The following is an 18,246-nucleotide window of genomic DNA, read 5'->3' as shown; positions in this document are numbered from 1 at the left end:
AGCAGGGCTTTAATTTTTCTCTGTCACTTCTTGCCCTTTACCTGCAGTTCAGATGGGCCAGATCCAGGCAGTGGTGTCCCTGGGCCCCTCTTCCCTCCCCTTCTCTGATCTTCGCTCCCAGAGGAGTGAAGATGCTTCTATATCTTGCCACAGAACTAGGTAGCTGCCAGAACTGGGCTTTCTTGGTGGCTCAGACAGTAAAGACTCAGCTTTCCATCTAGGAGACTCAGACTCTGGGTCAGGAAGATCCCCTGGAGTAGGAAACGACAACCCACCACAGTATTCTTGCCTGGAGAATTCCATGGACAGAGGAGTTTGGCAGGCTCCCGTTCATGGGGTTGCACGGACAAGACTGAGTGACTGACACTTTCACTTTTCAGGTAGTTCCCGAGACCTGGATGCTAGGAAAGTCCGGGAGAGCAACAGGGCTCCAACACAGGCCATGGGGCAGCTCACTGAAGCCTGGACACAGGAGCTCAACTGTCAGCTATTCAGAAGCCACTTGAGGATCTCAAAAGCATATTTCACGACACTTGACAAATATAACTCCTCCTGTTTAGAGGAGAAGAGAGGAAGTGCTTGCTGAGCCTTAGGGTGTGTACACCATATTCCTGCAGTGGGAGGTTGCTTGTCCCCATGTCCTGCGCCTCTGGGGAGAGGGCTGCTTCCTCTTTAGCAGAAGGGCCCCACCATCACACCATTGGCACTTCCATTGTGGATGTGTTCTACCATCTGTTATTGGTCAAAGTCCCCTGGGTTTTGAAAATAGACATTCTCTAGTTCCACCAGAAAGAGGGAGAGGGAATTCCCTGCCTTCTGAAAGGCGACACACTCTCTGTCTTGGTCACTTACCACCATCCTCAGCCCCACCCTGAAAAAGTCAGTATTCATTTTTGAGATAGAAAACCAGTAGCAAAGTTTCCGTGGTGGTAAAGAATCTGCCTGCCAATGCAGGAGACACAGGTGTGATCCCTGGCCTGGGAAAGGACGCCGTGGAGCAACTAAGCCCATGCACCCCAACTACTGAGCCTGTGCTCTAGAGCCCGGGAGCCACAATTGCCAGAGCTCATGAGCCCCAGAGCCTGTGCTCTGCAATAAGAGAAGTCACTGCAATGAGACGTCCAACAACACAACAAAACGTAGCCCCAACTCACTGCAGTGAGAGAAAAGCCCGTGCAGCAATGAAGACCTAGAACAGCCAAAAATAAATAAAGTTATAAAAAAGGAAAAGCCATTGCATCTAAGTTACCTAAACCAAGAAACAAAGCTCCATAACTCAAGGCAAGAGTAACCAAAATCAGAATGAGAAACACATGGCCAAGAATGAGACCAGCACGTCTATTAAAATACCTTGGCAATGTGCTTCTTCCTCCTCCCAGACAGCCTGCTCCCTTCAGCTCTGCACCCGCTCTTCTCCCTTCCCCTGGCCAGCAGTCACACAAAAGGCAGTCTTTGATGTGGGGGTAACCCATGAGCACACCCCCCACCCCAGCACCGCACCCCCCCCAGCCCTTCCGCCCAAATTACAGGAAGAGGCTGGAAGCCCAGCACAGCTGCAGAGACCCTGAAACAAGGTCTAAGGGGCCAGGTCCTCAGGCTGCGTGTTTTAACTCATTTGGGGGCATAGAAGGAAAGTGAATTATGCAGTGGGGAGGGAGACGCTGCAGGGGAAGGGTGTGGTCTCGCTCCCCCCAGAGCTCTACCCACACGGCCCTTCCCTCTTGGGGAAATGGCACAGGTTGCTGTGTTTTGTTCTGTGTTTTTTGGTTGCCTTTTCCCTTTTCCGTGAAGACTCCCATTTGTAGAGCTGACCAGAAGGGAAAGCATTTCCTCAGCTCCTGCCTGAAGGACCACGCAAAGCCCTGTACAGAGAGGGGGATGTTTGAGGGGGGCTCACTTGAGTCGGTAAAGATTCAGGAGGAAAGAAATCTGTCTCCAAGCCTTCGTTGTTGTTGTTCAGCTGCTCAGTTCAGTTCAGTTCAGTTCAGTCGCTCAGTCGTGTCCGACTCTTGGCGACCCCATGAATCGCAGCACGCCAGGCCTCCCTGTCCATCACCAACTCCCAGAGTTCACCCAGACTCACGTCTATCGAGTCAGTGATGCCATCTAGCCATCTCATCCTCTGTCGTCCCCTTATCCTGCCCCCAATCCCTCCCAGCTGCTCAGTCGTGTCCTAATCTTTGTGACTCCATGGACCACAGCACGCCAGGCTCCCCTGTCCTTCACTATCCCCTGGGGTTTGCTCAAACTCATGTCCATTGGGTCAGTGATTCCATCCATTCATCTCATCCTCTGTCACCCCCTTCTCTGCCTGCCCTCAATCTTTCCCAGCATCAGGGTCTTTTCCAATAAGGAGAAGAGAATTTAAAATCAGTGCATTTTGGACATCTATCTTTAAATATGGAGTATTTTAGGGACTAGTAGGAGTGTTTTGGGCTTCCCTGGGGGCTCAATGGTAAAGAATCTGTGTGCAAGGCAGGAGCCACAGGAGACATGCGTTCGATCCCTGGGTTGGGAAGATCCCCTGGAGAAGGGTACGGCAACCCACTCCAGTGTTCTTGCCGGCAGAATCCCATGGACAGAAGACCCTGGCGGGCTACAGTCCGTAGGGTTGCAAAGAGTTGGACATGACTGAAGAGACTTAGCATGCATGCACACACAGGAGTATTTTAGGTACTCTTGAGGGTCCCTTGGATAGCGAGGAGATCAAACCAGTCGATCCTAAAGGAAATCAACCTTGAGTATTCACTGGAAAGACTGATGCTGAAGCTCCAGTGCTTTGGCTACCTGATGCAAAGAACCAGCTCATTGGAAAAGACTCTGATGCTGGGAAAGATTGAAGGCAAAAGGGAAAGGGGGTGAGAGAGGATTAAATGGTTAGATAGCATCACGAACTCAGTGGATGAATTTGAACAAACTCCAGGAAAGAGTGGGAGACAGAAGATCCCAGCCTGCTACAGTCCGTGAGGTCACAGAGTCGGACCTGACTTAGCAACTGAACAACAAGAGGATGTGTGTAGGTGCCTGTGTGGAGCAGAAGGAAGCAGAGAGAAATGTGCGGCCCAGCCTCAGGGACCCCAGCTCATCAGAAACACTAACAGGATGACGAAACCCAAATTTTCAAAATGTCCTCAAAGACAGGTGAGATAGGGGTGAGCGGTCATGGTACACTTTATGGGAAAGTATTCAGCTTTGCAGGAGAGTGTGACATTAATATTTCCTTAATATTAAAAAGGGGCTCTACAGTGCAATCATTTGAGTTGATTCGTTGGCTACTCCATTAAAAACAAAATATTTTTCTGATATAATGGATCCCAAAATGTAATCGACTTTATTACAGCTCATCTTGTTGTTATAAACCCAACAATAAAACAAGACTCAAATAGCATTCCTCAAGAAACAAACAATAAATCTAAAAGAATCTGCCTGTGGTACAGGGTTTGATTCCTGGGTTGGGAATCAACCAGGAGGAGGAGGGAATAGCAAGCTAATCCAGTATTCTTGCCTGGGAAATCCCACGGACAGAGGAGCCTGGTGGGCTACAGTCCATGGGGTCGCATAGAGTAGGGCACGACTGAGTGACTAACACTTTCACTTTTCACATGAGATGAAGTAGCATTAGCCCAATAACACAGACATCTATTTCTCTTTTGACCTCAGAATTATTTTTAAAAAACCGAGCTCAATTCTTTTTCTTTTTAGGTTGGACTTGATCAAATGCCCTGCTCAGGGTCTGGCTAGAGGATGTTTATACCTGTTATACCTTTTATCAGGTATGTGCCATTCTATCAGCCCGAACATTAGAGCATTACTAAGTATTATGCCTTTTGCCTGTATCCCACTCTAGAAATTAGTAAGTTATTAATGTGTTTCCTTTTGAAAGCACACCACAGTGATCTGTACTTTTGAACCATCAGCCGTAACCAGTCATTTTGTATACACACCTTTCCCCAGCATAATCAGACTCATCAGTAACTGACCTTTCTACCCCAGGCCATTCAGAAATTCTGTCAGGGAGAAACGGCTCACCGTGGTTTTTCCCCCTTTCAATGTTGATTTAATGTTTTTTATTTTTTCTTTTTCTTCCTCCCGTTCCCCCCTCTTTTTCTTTTCTTTTTTTTTAAGATTTTGGTGTTCAAAACTCGGTGCAAATTCCTGATTCTCACTGAGAGACAGTAAGATGCAAGAGGCACAGTGGTGCTCTCGTGTTCTCTGTGTTCCCGTGTGTCCCTCCTGTGGCTCTGGGAACAGCTGGAGCTTTGCTGCAGGGGAGCCAGCTCCCCCTGCCTATCCTCGGGGTCCCTGTTTGGAGCCTGCAGTCCACCGGGCCAGCAAGCTCCCTCCCCGGGCTGGGACACACCCCTGAACAGCTAGGATGTAGGCTGTACATACAGAGAGGAAGGATTGTGAGGGAGGGGACAAAGGAGAGAACTGGGCACCTTACCTGTCTTGTTTCTGCCTTCCAGCCTCACCAGAGTGGAGGACAGGAGCCTGGGGCCACCAGCCTGTGGATTCACCCCAATGTGCAGGCAGCGGCCGGCCAACTGGGCTATAAATAAGGCCGGTCCAGCGCACAGGAGATAAGAACCCAGCCCCTGGCTCCTGCAAGCCTTTTAAGGTATGCAAATTAAAGGAGCCTCAGCCCCTAGATGAGAGGGACTGCCAGCTCCCCATCTGGCCCTCCAGCCTCAAGGACATCCCAGGCCTGGCACGTACTGATGCAGCGGGAGGGGCAGGAGAACCAGAGCACCAGGAAGCAATCTCCCCGTGTCCAAAAAGTGGCAGAGCTTCTGAGGCCCCCAGGCGGTGAGCCGCTTGGGCTAAGGGGCTGTCGCTGAGACCCAGGAGCCAGAGGAAGCTCCCCCAGCACACACAGCCCTCTGTGGTCCCCATGGGTTTTCAGCTGATCACTCCCCATCCCCCACCACTCATCCCTAGCTTTAAGGGTGTTTGTTTGTGTGAAGATTCTGGGAAGACCAGGAATGGGTCTAATCAATCCTGGTCATCCGGGAAGCTTGGATACATTTACAGAAAGTCCTGGCCCCAACCTCTCCACCCCAGGCTAATGGAGCCTCGAGTAATTTTCTCTAAAGAAAATGAACTCTTACGAAAGTCTTTCAAAATGATATGCTGGAAGAGAAGGGAGAAGATTAATTTGGGGGAGCAGCCATGTCTCATTCATCCCTACATTTCTTACTCATTGAATGTCTTCCTAAAAGCATTTCATCCGGGACTGCCGTCTGTGTGAGGTCAGGGGTCCCAGGTCTGGGAGTTTATTCTAAGAAGGGAGCCATGGATGTGAACAGAGATGCAGCGAAGAGGACATTTCCTTCTTTTAAAAATATTTTTTGATGTGGGCCATTTTTAAAGTCAAGTTTCTCAGATGGCACTAGCAGTAAAGAATCTGCCTGCCAACGCAGGAAATGCAAGAGACAAGGGTTCGATCCCTGGGTGGGGAAGATTCACTGGAGGAGGGCATTGCAATCCACTCCAGTATTCTTGCCTGGGAAATCCATGAACAGAAGAGCCTGGTGGGCTATAGTCCATAGGGTCACACAAAGGCGGACATGACTGAAATGACTTAGCATGCAAACACACACATTTTAAAGTCTTTGTTGAATTCGTTACAATATTGCCTCTGTTTTATGTTTTGCTTTTTGGCTGCAAGACATGTGGTAGCTTAGCCCCTTTATTAGGGATCAAACCTGCACCTCCTGCTTTGGAAAGCATGTATCTTAATTGCTGGGCTGCCAGGGAAGTCCTAAGGGGACATTTCTTGCAGTTCACTTCATAATTGGGAAAAGCTGGAAGCAACCGGAATCACTAAAAACAGAGGGCTGGTTATACAAGAAAAAGTAAGTCCATAAAGGAAACACATGGCAAACTTCAGCCAGGCTGTGGAAGAGGGTTTAATGATGTAGAAACAGTATACAATCACCGGTACTAAGCAAGCAGCCACTTGAAGGGGAACATGGGGTACTTGCTGTGACAGGCTGCGTTCACTTGTCCACCTGCTTCTGAAAGGATGTCCGCTGGATGAGAAAACACGGCTACGTCTGGATGGTGGAATTATGACTGATTTTACTTTCTTCTTTGGCTTATGCACCATCTCTAAATTGTTTACAATGCTCTCACATTGCTTTTATAATAAGAACTTTAGCTTCGTTTAAAATCTAAATTTCTGAGAATGAGAAGAGAGCTTGCTGCACCTTTGCATTAAGGAACCACATTTATTTTAGAACTATGGGATTCCTCAGGGTCTCCCCAGCCTCTGGAAAGACCTCCATAGCACTCAGCAGCTCTTCTTCATGTTGATGCCGACCATGTGATGTAGCAAGACCGAGAGGGCCTCCAGAGCCCCCACCAAGGCCAAGGTAGGTAAGTCAGCAGGAGAGAGGAAAGAAAACAAAAACGCTAAGAGAAAGAGCAGTTCGAGCGTAAGAGCATGTGTGTAATGGGGGTGAGAGAACACCCATAGCCCAGGTCACACCATCTGACTTAACATCCCCACTCATGCTCTGACAGGACAGGACAAAGGCGCTTCGTGCCTTTTATTTGTAGGATTTGTATGCCTGACGACAACTTCCTTTTACGTGTTTGACCTCAACACCTGTGTGGGTAGAGCACCTTTCACTGCTGTGTGTAACGGTAAGGGGCCTCCCCTCCCCCTGGGCTCCAGGGGTCATGGTACAGAAGGGCCCCACCCTCTGAAACTTCCTTTTCTAGATGCAGAGACCAGAGCAGGTCTGCCCCCTCTATAAAACAGGACCTGGTCTAAGGCACAGATGTGCTGTGTGCTGCGCTAAGTCGCTTCAGTCACGTCTGTCTGTTTGGGACCCCACCGACTATAGCCCGCCAGGCTTCTCTGTCCATGGAATTCTCCAGACAAGAATACTGGAGTGGGTTGCCATCTCCTCCTCCAGGGAATCTTCCGGACACAGTGAGTGAACCTGCGTCTCCTGCACTGGCAGGCGGGTTGTTCTATTTTTTACTATTTTTTACCACTACACCACCTGGGAAGCCCTCAGGCACAGAACGGGTGGTTTCGAAGAGCTGTGTTGGGAACTTGCCTGGTTGTCCAGGGGAGAAGGCGATGGCACCCCACTCCAGTACTCTTGCCTGGAGAATCCCAGGGATGGAGGAGCCTGGTAGGCTGCAGTCCATGGGGTCGCTAAGAGTCGGACAGACTGAGCGACTTCACTTTCACTTTTCACTTTCATGCATTGGAGAAGGAAATGGCAACCCACGCCAGTGTTCTTGCCTGGAGAATCCCAGGGATGGGGGAGCCTGGTAGGCTACAGTCCATGGGGTCGCAAAGAGCTGGACACAACTGAAGCGACTTAGCAGCAGCAGCCAGTGGCTAAGACTCCAGGCTCCCAATGCAGAGGACCCAGGTTTGAACCCTGGTCAGGGAACTAGACCCTGCATGCTGCAACTAAGACCCAGAGAAGCAAAAAAAAAAAAAATCTCTGTTTCAAGTCACTGATATAGGAGGGGGCCTATACAGATTTCCCCAGGGCCAGAGCCTGGAGGCTGAGCAACCCTCAGACTGTTTCAAGTCGCTTGGACAGTCCCTCTAAAGCCTACCTGCCTCTGACTTCAGTGCTACTCATGGGTTCAGGTGAGAAGGGGCTCCTCCAGTCTCAGGCCAGTTTCCCAAACATGGGAAGAGATCAGAGCAGGGCCGGGGTGAAAGGGGGTTTGGAGTAAGCCGACCTGAGGTGCCCATGGAGCATGCATCCTCCATAAGGGCTGGTTTAAGTCTCTTCCCTGAGTTCCAGGATGCGCTCGGCAGCACCCAGAGCTGGCTCCCTCCTCTTGGGGCACCTGGCCCTGAAGGGAGAGAGGTGGGCTGGGACAGACTCTGTCCCCTGGAGCAGACACACGTGGGGGCTGTGGCCCAGGATGCTGGGGTGTGGCCAGGACTGGGGTTGCAGGGAGATGCACTGAATGTTGACGAGGTGCCACCTCACTTCCATAACATCACAGAGAAAGGCTGTCCGGCCTTTCTTGGTCCAGTTTTCAAAAACTCAGGGACCAAAACTGAAGGACACCTTGGTCTGGGACAAACACTGTGATTCATCCTTTATCTGTGTATTGAGCCCTGCCCCCTGCTGCCCTGCCCCAGGGACCAAGACGGGAGGGGCATGGATGGAGACCCTCATCCCAGGACTTCCGGGACTTTGTCCCTGGTCACCTGCACTGCCAGCATTCTGGCTGTCGGGCCCTCTGCCCATAAGGTCATAAGATCTCCTTGTTCATTCATCTGTACTATTTATTTTTTAAAAAATATTCGTTGAGCTTTTTCCATGTGTCAAGCACTGTGATAGATCTGGGGCCTCAGCTCTCACCTTGAGGCTCTTAAGGATCTCTTGAGTGCTGTTGTCACAGCCCGAGCCTCTCACCTTGAACCTGGGGCATCTTTCTCTTCTGGTCACAGTCAAGGCCGTGTCCTGCTGGGCCACCACTGTCACCTTTTCCTGGGATTGCTGCTCTAGGGTGGGCAGCCTTCACCCTTTTGTGGCTCTGGCTGCTCCTGGAACTTGCCAGGGCTGAGTTTTAAAAGTGGTATGGGCACCTCCCTCAGCTGCCTGAGTGCAGCCAGGGGGCCCTCCTACTGGGGCTGGAAGTCACTGGGGCCCACCCAGCCTGACTGCTGCTGGAACGGCCTTTTCCTCCTTGGCCTCTTGGAGTGGGAAAGCACAGGGCCTGATGCACCTGCCCCTAGTGGGAGGGAGCTTGTCTCTTCTGCCCCAGACAGATTTTCCCTGGTTGGATTAGTGGATTTCAAGATGATGGAAGATGAGCTAACCAGGCAGCCAGAGAAGGACAGACAGAGGGCATGAGGAGGGGAACCTAGTGATGAGGCCCACGGGCACAGAGAGCAGCTTCACAGAAGAGGGGAGGAATAGCGTCAGCTCCTGAGCTGGGCCATGCAGGGGCGCCTGATGCCGCTCATCTGCTGAGGGAGCCATTAGGACAAGCCCAGCATTTGCTGTGTGTCCTTGTCTGCTCCAAGCGCTAGGGCTGAAATCTCTCTATAAACATTCCTTCCGCACTTCCCAGAACAAGAAACAGGCAGGAATGGCTGCGTCACTGTTCGGTAGTGTAAATACGGCTGGAAACAGCTCTGGAAAATTTCAACCCGAAAAACAGCATCAGCATTTGTTGGGAGTGAGAAAATCCAGGCATCTCTCCTTTTGCACTTGGCTTCTGCTGAGCTAGTCTGGGTGTTGAAATGAACCAAATTACAGAGTGGGGAAGCTAAGTCAGTGATGGCGGGGTCTCGGGGTCCTGGTCGCTACCGAAAGTGCAGGAAGAAATCTCAGGTGTGTCCAGGACAGGGCTAAGCACTCCTCATTTAAGAACCCTGAGTTCGACCCATCACTCTGCTGCAAGTGACACTCCAATGGCACACAAAATGCTACCCAAGGCAGGAGGCATCATTCCTCCAACTGCACATACAGTGGACTCTGATGTCCTCTCCTCTAAGCTCTGGCTCAGTCGCTCAGTTGTGTCTCTTTGCGACCTTATGGACTGAAACCCTCCAGGCTCCTCTGTCCATGGGATTCCTCAGACAAGAATACTGGAGTGGGTTGCCATTTCCTCCTCCAGAGGATCTTCCTGACCCATGGATAGAACCTGCGTCTCCTGCACTGCAGGCGGATTCTTTACCGTTTTGCCATCCTTTCTCCTCTAAAAGCCCCTATCAGATCTGCTCTTACCATCTTCATCCACAACAGTTCACCTTGTTGATAGCAGTGCCGTGATTCTCTGCCTAAGCTTCTCCTCTGCGTTTGTTCTCTGGCTTTTGGTTGGGTTTGGCCAGTAGATGGGACCAGCGGAGAGCAGAAGACAGGAGAGTGAGGTCAGGTCCCATGGTTGGCTCTGTCCACCTGGGGACGCCCACAGCACCCTTGAGCCCCTCTCGGGGCTCTGGTGCCAGTCCCTTCTTATGAACTCTGAGGGCTGAGGGTGTGAAGACTTCCACAATCACCAGCTCCAAGATCCTCAACCATCCTTACTGGTTTCTCTCACCACCCACACCTTCAGAGAAAGAACCTTTGGCTTCCCGGCTGACTCAGACAGTGAAGAATCTTCCTGCATTGCAGCAGAGGCAGGTTCGATCTGAGTGGAGAAGATTCCCTGGAGAAGAGAATGGCAACCCACTCCAGTATTCTTGCCTGGAAAATCCCATGGACAGAGGAGCCTGGTAGGCGTGGCAAAGAGGCAGCCACAACTGAGAACTACACTCTAACTTTCATGCCTCCAGTTACCTGAATCAGGTGCAACCTCTCTGCAGCCTGGACCCAGACAGGCACAGAACGTATCTTCCTTAGCAGAGAGAGAGAGAGGGGGTCCCCTGTCCCCTAGCCCACAGGGCTGTGAATGAAGGGACAGCTGGGGTGTGGTCAGGAGCTCGAATCCAAGAATGGACTGCCTCACCCATGACTCAGGGCCACACAGGCCTGCAGGCTCTGGAGCAGCAAAGGTCAGAAAAGAACTCAGAGCCTCGTGGGATAACTTCCTACTGTGTTGTGGGAATGGGTGCCCCAGGTCCTCATTAAATTGCTTTATAGGAAATAAAGCAATATTTCCTGCACAGCTGTGTTTCTAGACCAAGATGTACAATGCCACCTGCCATTTCACGCGCTCTTGCCATACACCAGGCGCCATCCATGTGGTGGAGCGTGCCCTGAAGGCCATGTCCACGAGCCTCATGGTCCTGCTGGTGAAAGCCAGGCTGCCCATCCCTTCCCCCCAGGGGAAGCCTGGGGAAACGCCAGTGTTCTGACTGTGGAGGCCCTCACTCTTCACCTGCCTCATCTTCCTCTGAGGGGATGAGGGGACCTCTGAGCTGCGGGAGACTGAGGGTCTACAGGCAAACCCAGCTCAGCCCAGAGAGAGAGGAGCCTCCACCAGCAGCGGCTTCACAGGTGCCACCCAAGTTCCTGGAAACTCTCCATTTGCTTGAGTGCCATTCGCTGTCCCCAAGGGGGTGACATTTGAAGCCAGACCAATGACAAAATAGAGAAGACAGAGAGGAAACCCTCTGCAGGTGGGGCTCCCTCCCACCTCCCAGGCCTACCCCTCAGTTCTGCTCTCTCCCACAGTCATAAAAGCTGAAACTGAAGAGCAGAGAGAGGAAGCAATCACTCACCTCGTGCTTCCTGCTGCTTCAGAGGAGAGGCACGCCTCATTCCTTCCCCCGGTAACTGAAGCGTTTACCAAGTCTGTGTGCACCACCATTCTGATGGCGGCTCCATCTGCGCGGACCTGGGCAGGGCCGCCTTCTTCAGGACCGGTGGAGCATCGCCTGACTGCGAATGGCCAGAGTGCCCGCCTGATTGTAAGCAAGAGCGTTTGAGGAGTCATGCGAAGCGCAGTCCTCATGACTCACACTGAACCCGCAGAGTCATTTCAGAATGTCCTAAATGCCTGGGATTATGGGCTTGTATACGTTCAGGAGGAAAGCTACAAGGTGGGGCTTCCCTGGTGGTCCAGGGCTTAACACCTCACCTTTCACTGCAGGGGGTGCAGGTTCGATTGCTGACAGAAGCAATATTGTAACAAATCCAATAAAGATTTTTTTTTTTAAAATCACAAGGTAGATACATTTTAAAATGTGAGGCTTTTTATTGCAGTAGAACATACATAACACACAATCAGGTGGCTTGGTGGTAAAGAATCTTTCAGGCAATGCAGGAGATGAGGGCTTGATCCCTGGGTTGGGAAGATTCCCTGGAGTAGGAAATGGCAACCCGCTCCAGTATTCTTTGCTGGAGTATGCCATGGACAGAGGAGCCTGGTGAGTTACAGTCCACGGGGCGGCAAAGAGTCAGACACAGCTGAGTACTGAGCACATACATAGCATACAGTCGACCAGTCTAACCATTTTAAATGGACAGCTCAGTGGCATTAAGTACATTCATGTCACTGTGCAGCCTTTCCCACCACCCAGCCTCATAACTGGCCACATTTCCTAAGGGAAGCTCTGCACCTATTAACTCCCTCTTCCCTCCTCCCCCAGCCCCTGGCAACCAGCATTCTCCTTAGGTAGCTTGGTAAGTGGAATTTTATGCAGGATTTGTCCTTTTGCACCGAGCTAAAGGGAACACAACAGTTTCCCCTTTATGCTCTCACATTTCACTTCCGGCACCAAATGTGTTTTCTTTGGCCCTCATCAACCAGTTCTCCAATGCTCTGTGGCCACCAGCTGAGTGTCCTACGAGTCACGTCCGTTCTGACACCGTCCTGCTGGACGTGACGTCAGATCACACAGCCGAAGGGCTCAGGCCCCCAAGGCCACCCCAGTTTCAGCAACATCCCTCTGACTTTTCCCATGACCACCTCCCTTGGCTCTATGGTTTGTTAGGATGGCAAACACTTTCCTTATGTTTACCTGTTTAATATGAAGGCCAGAACTCAGGAACAGCCAGAAAGAAGAGATACATGGGCAAGGTGTGGGTGGGTGGGGCATGGGCCCGGCGTGAGTAACCCCAGGTGCACCACCCTCCCCTTCTCACCAGGTAGATACATTTTAAAATGCGAGGATTTTTATTGTAGTAGAATATACATAACACACAATCAGATGGTGTGGTAGTAAAGAATCCGTTCTCTGAACCCCTTCCCTCTAAGAAGTAAAATGGAATTTTAATTGATGGAAGAAGTTTTCCATCTCCAGTGGGTTTTCTGGAGGCTTTATTACAAGTGCAATCGATTAAGTCAATGACTTCAGGAGAGAGAAACTCAATCTTTCCTTCTCTGAGGTCGGGAGTAGGACTGAAAGTGCCAAACCCTAATCACAGGACTCGTTCCCTTGGCAACAAGCAGCCCGCATCCTTAGGGGCTTTCCAGAAAGTCATCTCACTGACATAAATTTAGGTTTGGTTGAAAGAGGCTTGTTGTGAACATCAGGACCTTGTTTTCACCTTTACCCTCTGGAGCTATTTTAGGACCTGGGACAAAACCCAAATATTATAACAAAAGATCTGTTTTGTTCCTATCTCTTAGAAATTCTAAGGGCTTTAGGTGGTCTGGCCATAAACTGGCAACCATATGGTCTGTACATATATGCGACTGTTCATTCACACTGGCTTTCATCAGGTAGCACAGGGTCTCCAGTGTTCATCATGTTTCAGCAGGTGTCAAGAGTTTCCTTTCTTTTTTTTGTGATTTTTTTTAATTTTTAAGCTCTTAATTGAATTTGTTACGATATTGCTTCTGTTTTCTGTTTTGGTGTTTTGGCCACCAGGAATGCTGGATCTTAGCTCCCGGACCTGGGGATCAAAACCATGGCCCCTGTACTGGAAGATGAAGTCCTAACCGTGGACCAAAAGCGAAGTCCCTCCCTCCTTTATAAGGCTGAATAATATTTCATTGCATGTATATACACATTCTGTTGATCCTGTTAGAAAGAAACCGTAGGATCCCTTTGCCTCCAGGATGAGGTCATTTGCCTCCAGGACAGCTATTAAGACTAAAACTGCAATTTTAACCTCTCCCAGAAACGTAACCTTTAAACAGACAATCTGAAACTTCCTAGTCAGCCCTAGAATGCAGTCATCTGCACAGTAAGACCCCTGCCTGTTCCCCATAGGGGAGGTGATCTGGCCTGAAACAGCTCTTTTCTTTTGCTACTGATTTCCTTGCCCCACCCTCCCTCCACCCGTAATAACCTTCCATTTATTACAACTCCCTGGGGCACACTTCTAGCTACTGGGATTCACCAGTTGTTGGGAAAAGCCAGTAAGATCTTCAAATTTTGTTTTCTAATATCTGAATTTTGTTTTCTAACATCCATGTATGGTTGATGGATGGTGGGTGGCACAGGCAACAATTTACTTTCTTAAGTCACCTTGTACGCTTTTTTAGAATAAATACACAGAAGCACAACTTAAGAATCCAAGAAGTCTGGCTGGCCTCTGTGCCTCAGTTAGGAGAAATGTCAGAAGAGTGGGTGTTTTGTGGATATTTCCTTGCCTTGAAGTCTGCAACAGCACTAAGGGAGTGTTAACGCAAATTTCTGTGACCAACGAGCAGTGAGACAAACAAACCAAACCCTCAGAGTTTAGAGCAGAGAAAGGTTTACTGCACAGCCTAGCAAGGAGTATGGCTCAGGTACCAGAAGCCCCAAGCTCCCCAGAGGATTTCAGCAAAACACTTTTAAAAGCAGGTGACGGAGGCGGGTCTCAGGGTGTGTGATCAGTCCTCTGGTTGACTGATGGTGCGGCAGCCCGTGGTGTCATAGGGATGAACACCATCAGTCCTTAGGCTCCAGGAGGCCTGGGACTGTGGGCTCAAGATTGTCAAGTAGTTAACATCTTTCATTTGGTGGAAAGTGAAAGTGAAAGTCGCTCAGTCCTGCCCAACTCATTGCAACCCCATGGACTATACAGTCCATGGAATTCTCCAGGCCAGAGTACCGGAGTGGGTAGCCTTTCTCTTCTCCAGGGGATCTTTCCAACCCAGGGATCGAACCCAGGTCTCCTGCATTGCAGGCGGATACTTTACCAGCTGAGCTACCAGGGAAGCCCATTTGGTGGAAAGGGTGGTTTTTCACATCTGCAAAATAACTCAGGAAATGTGTATTATTTACTATTATCCAGGTGTTTCTGAAAAGAGCTAAAGCAGAAGATGGAGGGGGAAGGCCTGGTCTCCTGCCACCTGCCAGGTCAGTGGGGAGATAAATAGACCCGACTCCCAGGAATTCTTGGTCCTCGCTCCCCACATCATGTCTGTGCTGGTCCATGATGTCAGGGAGGACCGGGATGCTGGCTCTGGATCTCCTCACTTAGATCCACCCTCACCTCTGCCCCCGCCATACCACCAGGGCCACATGCCCGAGTCCGAGGGACTCTCAAGAGTCTTCTCCAGCACCACAATTAGAAAGCATCAATTCTTCAGTGCTCAGCCTTCTTTATGGTCCAACTCTCACATCTGTAATGACTACTGGAAAAATCATAGCTTTGACTTTACGGACTTTATTGGCAAAGTGGGACCAGATGCCCATCTCAAAGGCATTTAAAACAACCCTCTCTTTAGAAGAAACTAGAATCCTTTGCATTCCTTTATCATGACCTGCCCCAGGATAGAATTTAAGCCCTTATGTAGCAATAGTGTAGTGTAGCTTGGGAGGCATCATCATTCATTCCTGCATTATTCATGCTTTCATCATTCAGGAAATTCTTACAGTTACCTCTTATGAGAAAGGTGATGTTGTCACGCACAGCGCGGGGCATTCATTCCTAATAACGGCTTCCCATGACCTCAGAGAACCTTTGCTCTGCTGCACTAAGGAGAAACCTCCAGGTGAAATTCATGTTTAGTGAGTCATTGCTGACCCCTGATTGAATCTGAATCACCTCGTATCTCTAGCCACTCTTTAGCTTTGTGTAGTGGGATTCAAAGCTTGGGTCTCAGACAGATGAAATCATAGAGGAAGAAACAAGCAACCACCATGAGCACTCTGAGGTCCCAGGAGAAGCTGACTTTTCAGACGCCATCACCAACATTAGCTTGAGCTCAGCATATGAGCCCAATTCAAGATGAGTGGACCCAAGTAAGAAGGAGGTCTTGGAGGCTGGGCCACAGCAACTGTTGCTGTGATAACTGGTGTTTATTTTCTGTGATCATGTGCAAGTCAGTTCTGGCCCGTAGCTGGTAACCCGAGCCTGGCATTGGCCTGGCCAAGCGTTGATGGAGAGCTGCAGCCATGGTGACAGAGAGAGAGGCTGCCCATGAATTCCCTAGCACCATGAAGAGAATTCAGGAACAGGAATGGAAACTTGCTCAGGAGCAAAGACTAGAGTGAGTGTAAATTACCAAGTGAAACACAGATTTCTTTTATTTTTTCCTATTTTTAAAAAAATTATTATTTATTTTTTCTTTACAATATTGTATTGGTTTTGCCATACCTCAACATGCATCCGCCATGGGTGTACATGTGAAACACAGATTTCTGACTTGAGAAGCTTGATCCATCTAATTGTCAGACACAAACATCCAATGGGCTATTTTGGAGTTGAAATAAGGGAGGACATGAAATATTGAAGCTATAAATGAGAACATTGAATTGGGCCACATTAAGTGTGAGCCAAAAAATACCTTATGCAAAGCTTAAAAAAGGCAAACACAAATTAGGAGAAATATTTATAATAGGACATAGTATTAACATACCAGATGGTGACTGCAGCCATGAATTTAAAAGGCGCTTACTTCTTGGAAAGAAAGTTATGACCAACCTAGGTAGCATATTAAAAAGTAGAGACATTACTTTGCCAATAAAGATTCGTCTAGTCAAGGCTATGGTTTCTCCTGTGGTCATGTATGGATGTGAGAGTTGGACTGTGCAGAAGGCTGAGCACCAAAGAATTGATGCTTTTGGATTGTGGTGCTGGAGAAGACTCTTGAGAGTCCCTTGGACTGCAAGGAGATCTAACCAGTCCATTCTAAAGGAGATCAGTCCTGGGTGTTCACTGGAAGGACTGATGCTAAAGCTGAAACTCCAGTACTTTGGCCACCTCATGCGAAGAGTTGACTCATTGGAAAAGACTCTGATGCTGGGAGGGATTGGGGGCAGGAGGAGAAGGGGAAGACAGAGGATGAGATGGCTGGATGGCATCACCGACTCAATGGACGTGAGTTTGAGTGTTTTTATTTTATATTTTCTATTGAGAAACGGAATATTTCCTGCCTTATTCACTTTCACTTTTGCACTTCCCTCATAGCTCAGACGGTAAAGCATCTGCTTACAAAGTGGGAGACCTGGGTTCGATCCCTGGGTCGGGAAGATCCCATGGAGAAGGATATGGCTACCCACTCCAGTACTCTTGCCTGGAAAATCCCATGGACAGAGGAGCCTGGCAGGCTGCAGTACACGGGGTTGCAAAGAGTCGGACACAACTGAGCGACTTCATTTTCACTTTCTTTCACTTATCAGTAAATAAGGATATCCTTGTTTATCAGATCAGATCAGATCAGTCATTTAGTCGTGTTCGACTCTTTGCAACCCCATGAATCGCAGCACGCCAGGCCTCCCTGTCCATCACCAGCTCCCAGAGTTCACCCAGACTCACGTCCATCGAGTCAGTGATGCCATCCAGCCATCTCATCCTCTGTCGTCCCCTTCTCCTCCTGCCCCCAATCCCTCCCAGCATCAGAGTCTTTTCCAATGAGTCAACTCTTCGCATCAGGTGGCCAAAGTACTGGAGTTTGAGCTTTAGCATCATTCCTTCCAAAGAAATCCCAGGGCTGATCTCCTTCAGAATGGACTGGTTGGATCTCCTTGCAGTACAAGGGACTCTCAAGAGTCTTCTCCAACACCACAGTTCAAAAGCATCAATTCTTCGGCACTCAGCCTTCTGCACAGTCCAACTCTCACATCCATACATGACCACAGGGAAAACCATAGCCTTGACTAGACGAACCTTTGTTGGCAAAGTAATGTCTCTGCTTTTGAATATGCTATCTAGGTTGGTCATAACTTTCCTTCCAAGGAGTAAGCGTCTTTTAATTTCATGGCTGCAGTCACCATCTGCAGTGATTTTGGAGCCCAGAAAAATAAAGTCTGACACTGTTTCCACTGTTTCCCCATCTATTTCCCATGAAGTGATGGGACCAGATGCCATGATCTTTGTTTTCTGAATGTTGAGCCTTAAGCCAACTTTTTTACTCTCCACTTTTACTTTCATCAAGAGGCTTTTTAGTTCCTCTTCACTTTCTGCCATAAGGGTGGTATCACCTGCATATCTGAGGTTATTGATATTTCTCCCAGCAATCTTGATTCCAGCTTGTGTTTCTTCCAGTCCAGTGTTTCTCATGATGTACTCTGCATATAAGTTAAATAAACAGGGTGACAATATACAGCCTTGATGTACTCCTTTTCCTATTTGGAACCAGTCTGTTGTTCCATGTCCAGTTCTAACTGTTGCTTCCTGACCTGCATACAAATTTCTCAAGAGGCAGATCAGGTGGTCTGATATTCCCATCTCTTTCAGAATTTTCCACAGTTTATTGTGATCCACGCAGTCAAAGGCTTTGGAGTAGTCAATAAAGCAGAAATAGATGTTTTTCTGGAACTCTCTTGCTTTTTCCATGATCCAGCAGATATTGGCAATTTCATCTCTGGTTCCTCTGTCTTTTCTAAAACCAGCTTGAACATCAGGAAGTTCACGGTTCACATATTGCTGAGGCCTGGCGTGGAGAATTTTGAGCATTACTTTACTAGCATGTGAGATGAGTGCA

At 49.1% G+C, this 18,246-nt stretch overlaps 1 protein-coding gene across 2 annotated transcripts in view; it reads right to left on the bottom strand.

Annotated features, from left to right (window-relative positions):
* Positions 1–11,297, bottom strand: part of FHL2 (four and a half LIM domains 2) — a 54,191-nt gene extending 42,894 nt beyond the window's left edge. Inside the window, exon 1 of one of the 2 annotated variants that reach the window (XM_086327770.1) lies at positions 11,162–11,297. The gene's annotated coding sequence lies outside the window, so the exon portion shown is untranslated. Of the gene's footprint in view, positions 1–4,444; positions 4,528–11,161 lie in introns of those variants that run through there. The other variant, XM_086327769.1, reaches the window with a different exon arrangement.
* Positions 11,298–18,246: the final 6,949 nt, after the last annotated feature.

The sequence above is a fragment of the Bos grunniens genome, chromosome 11 (genome assembly GCF_055505025.1).
Source record: "Bos grunniens cultivar Pamir isolate PY7600 chromosome 11, Bosgru_T2T1.0, whole genome shotgun sequence".
Taxonomy (NCBI): Eukaryota; Metazoa; Chordata; class Mammalia; order Artiodactyla; family Bovidae; genus Bos; species Bos grunniens.
Note: the sequence above shows the minus strand (reverse complement) of the source record. Positions and strands in the feature narration are given on the sequence as shown.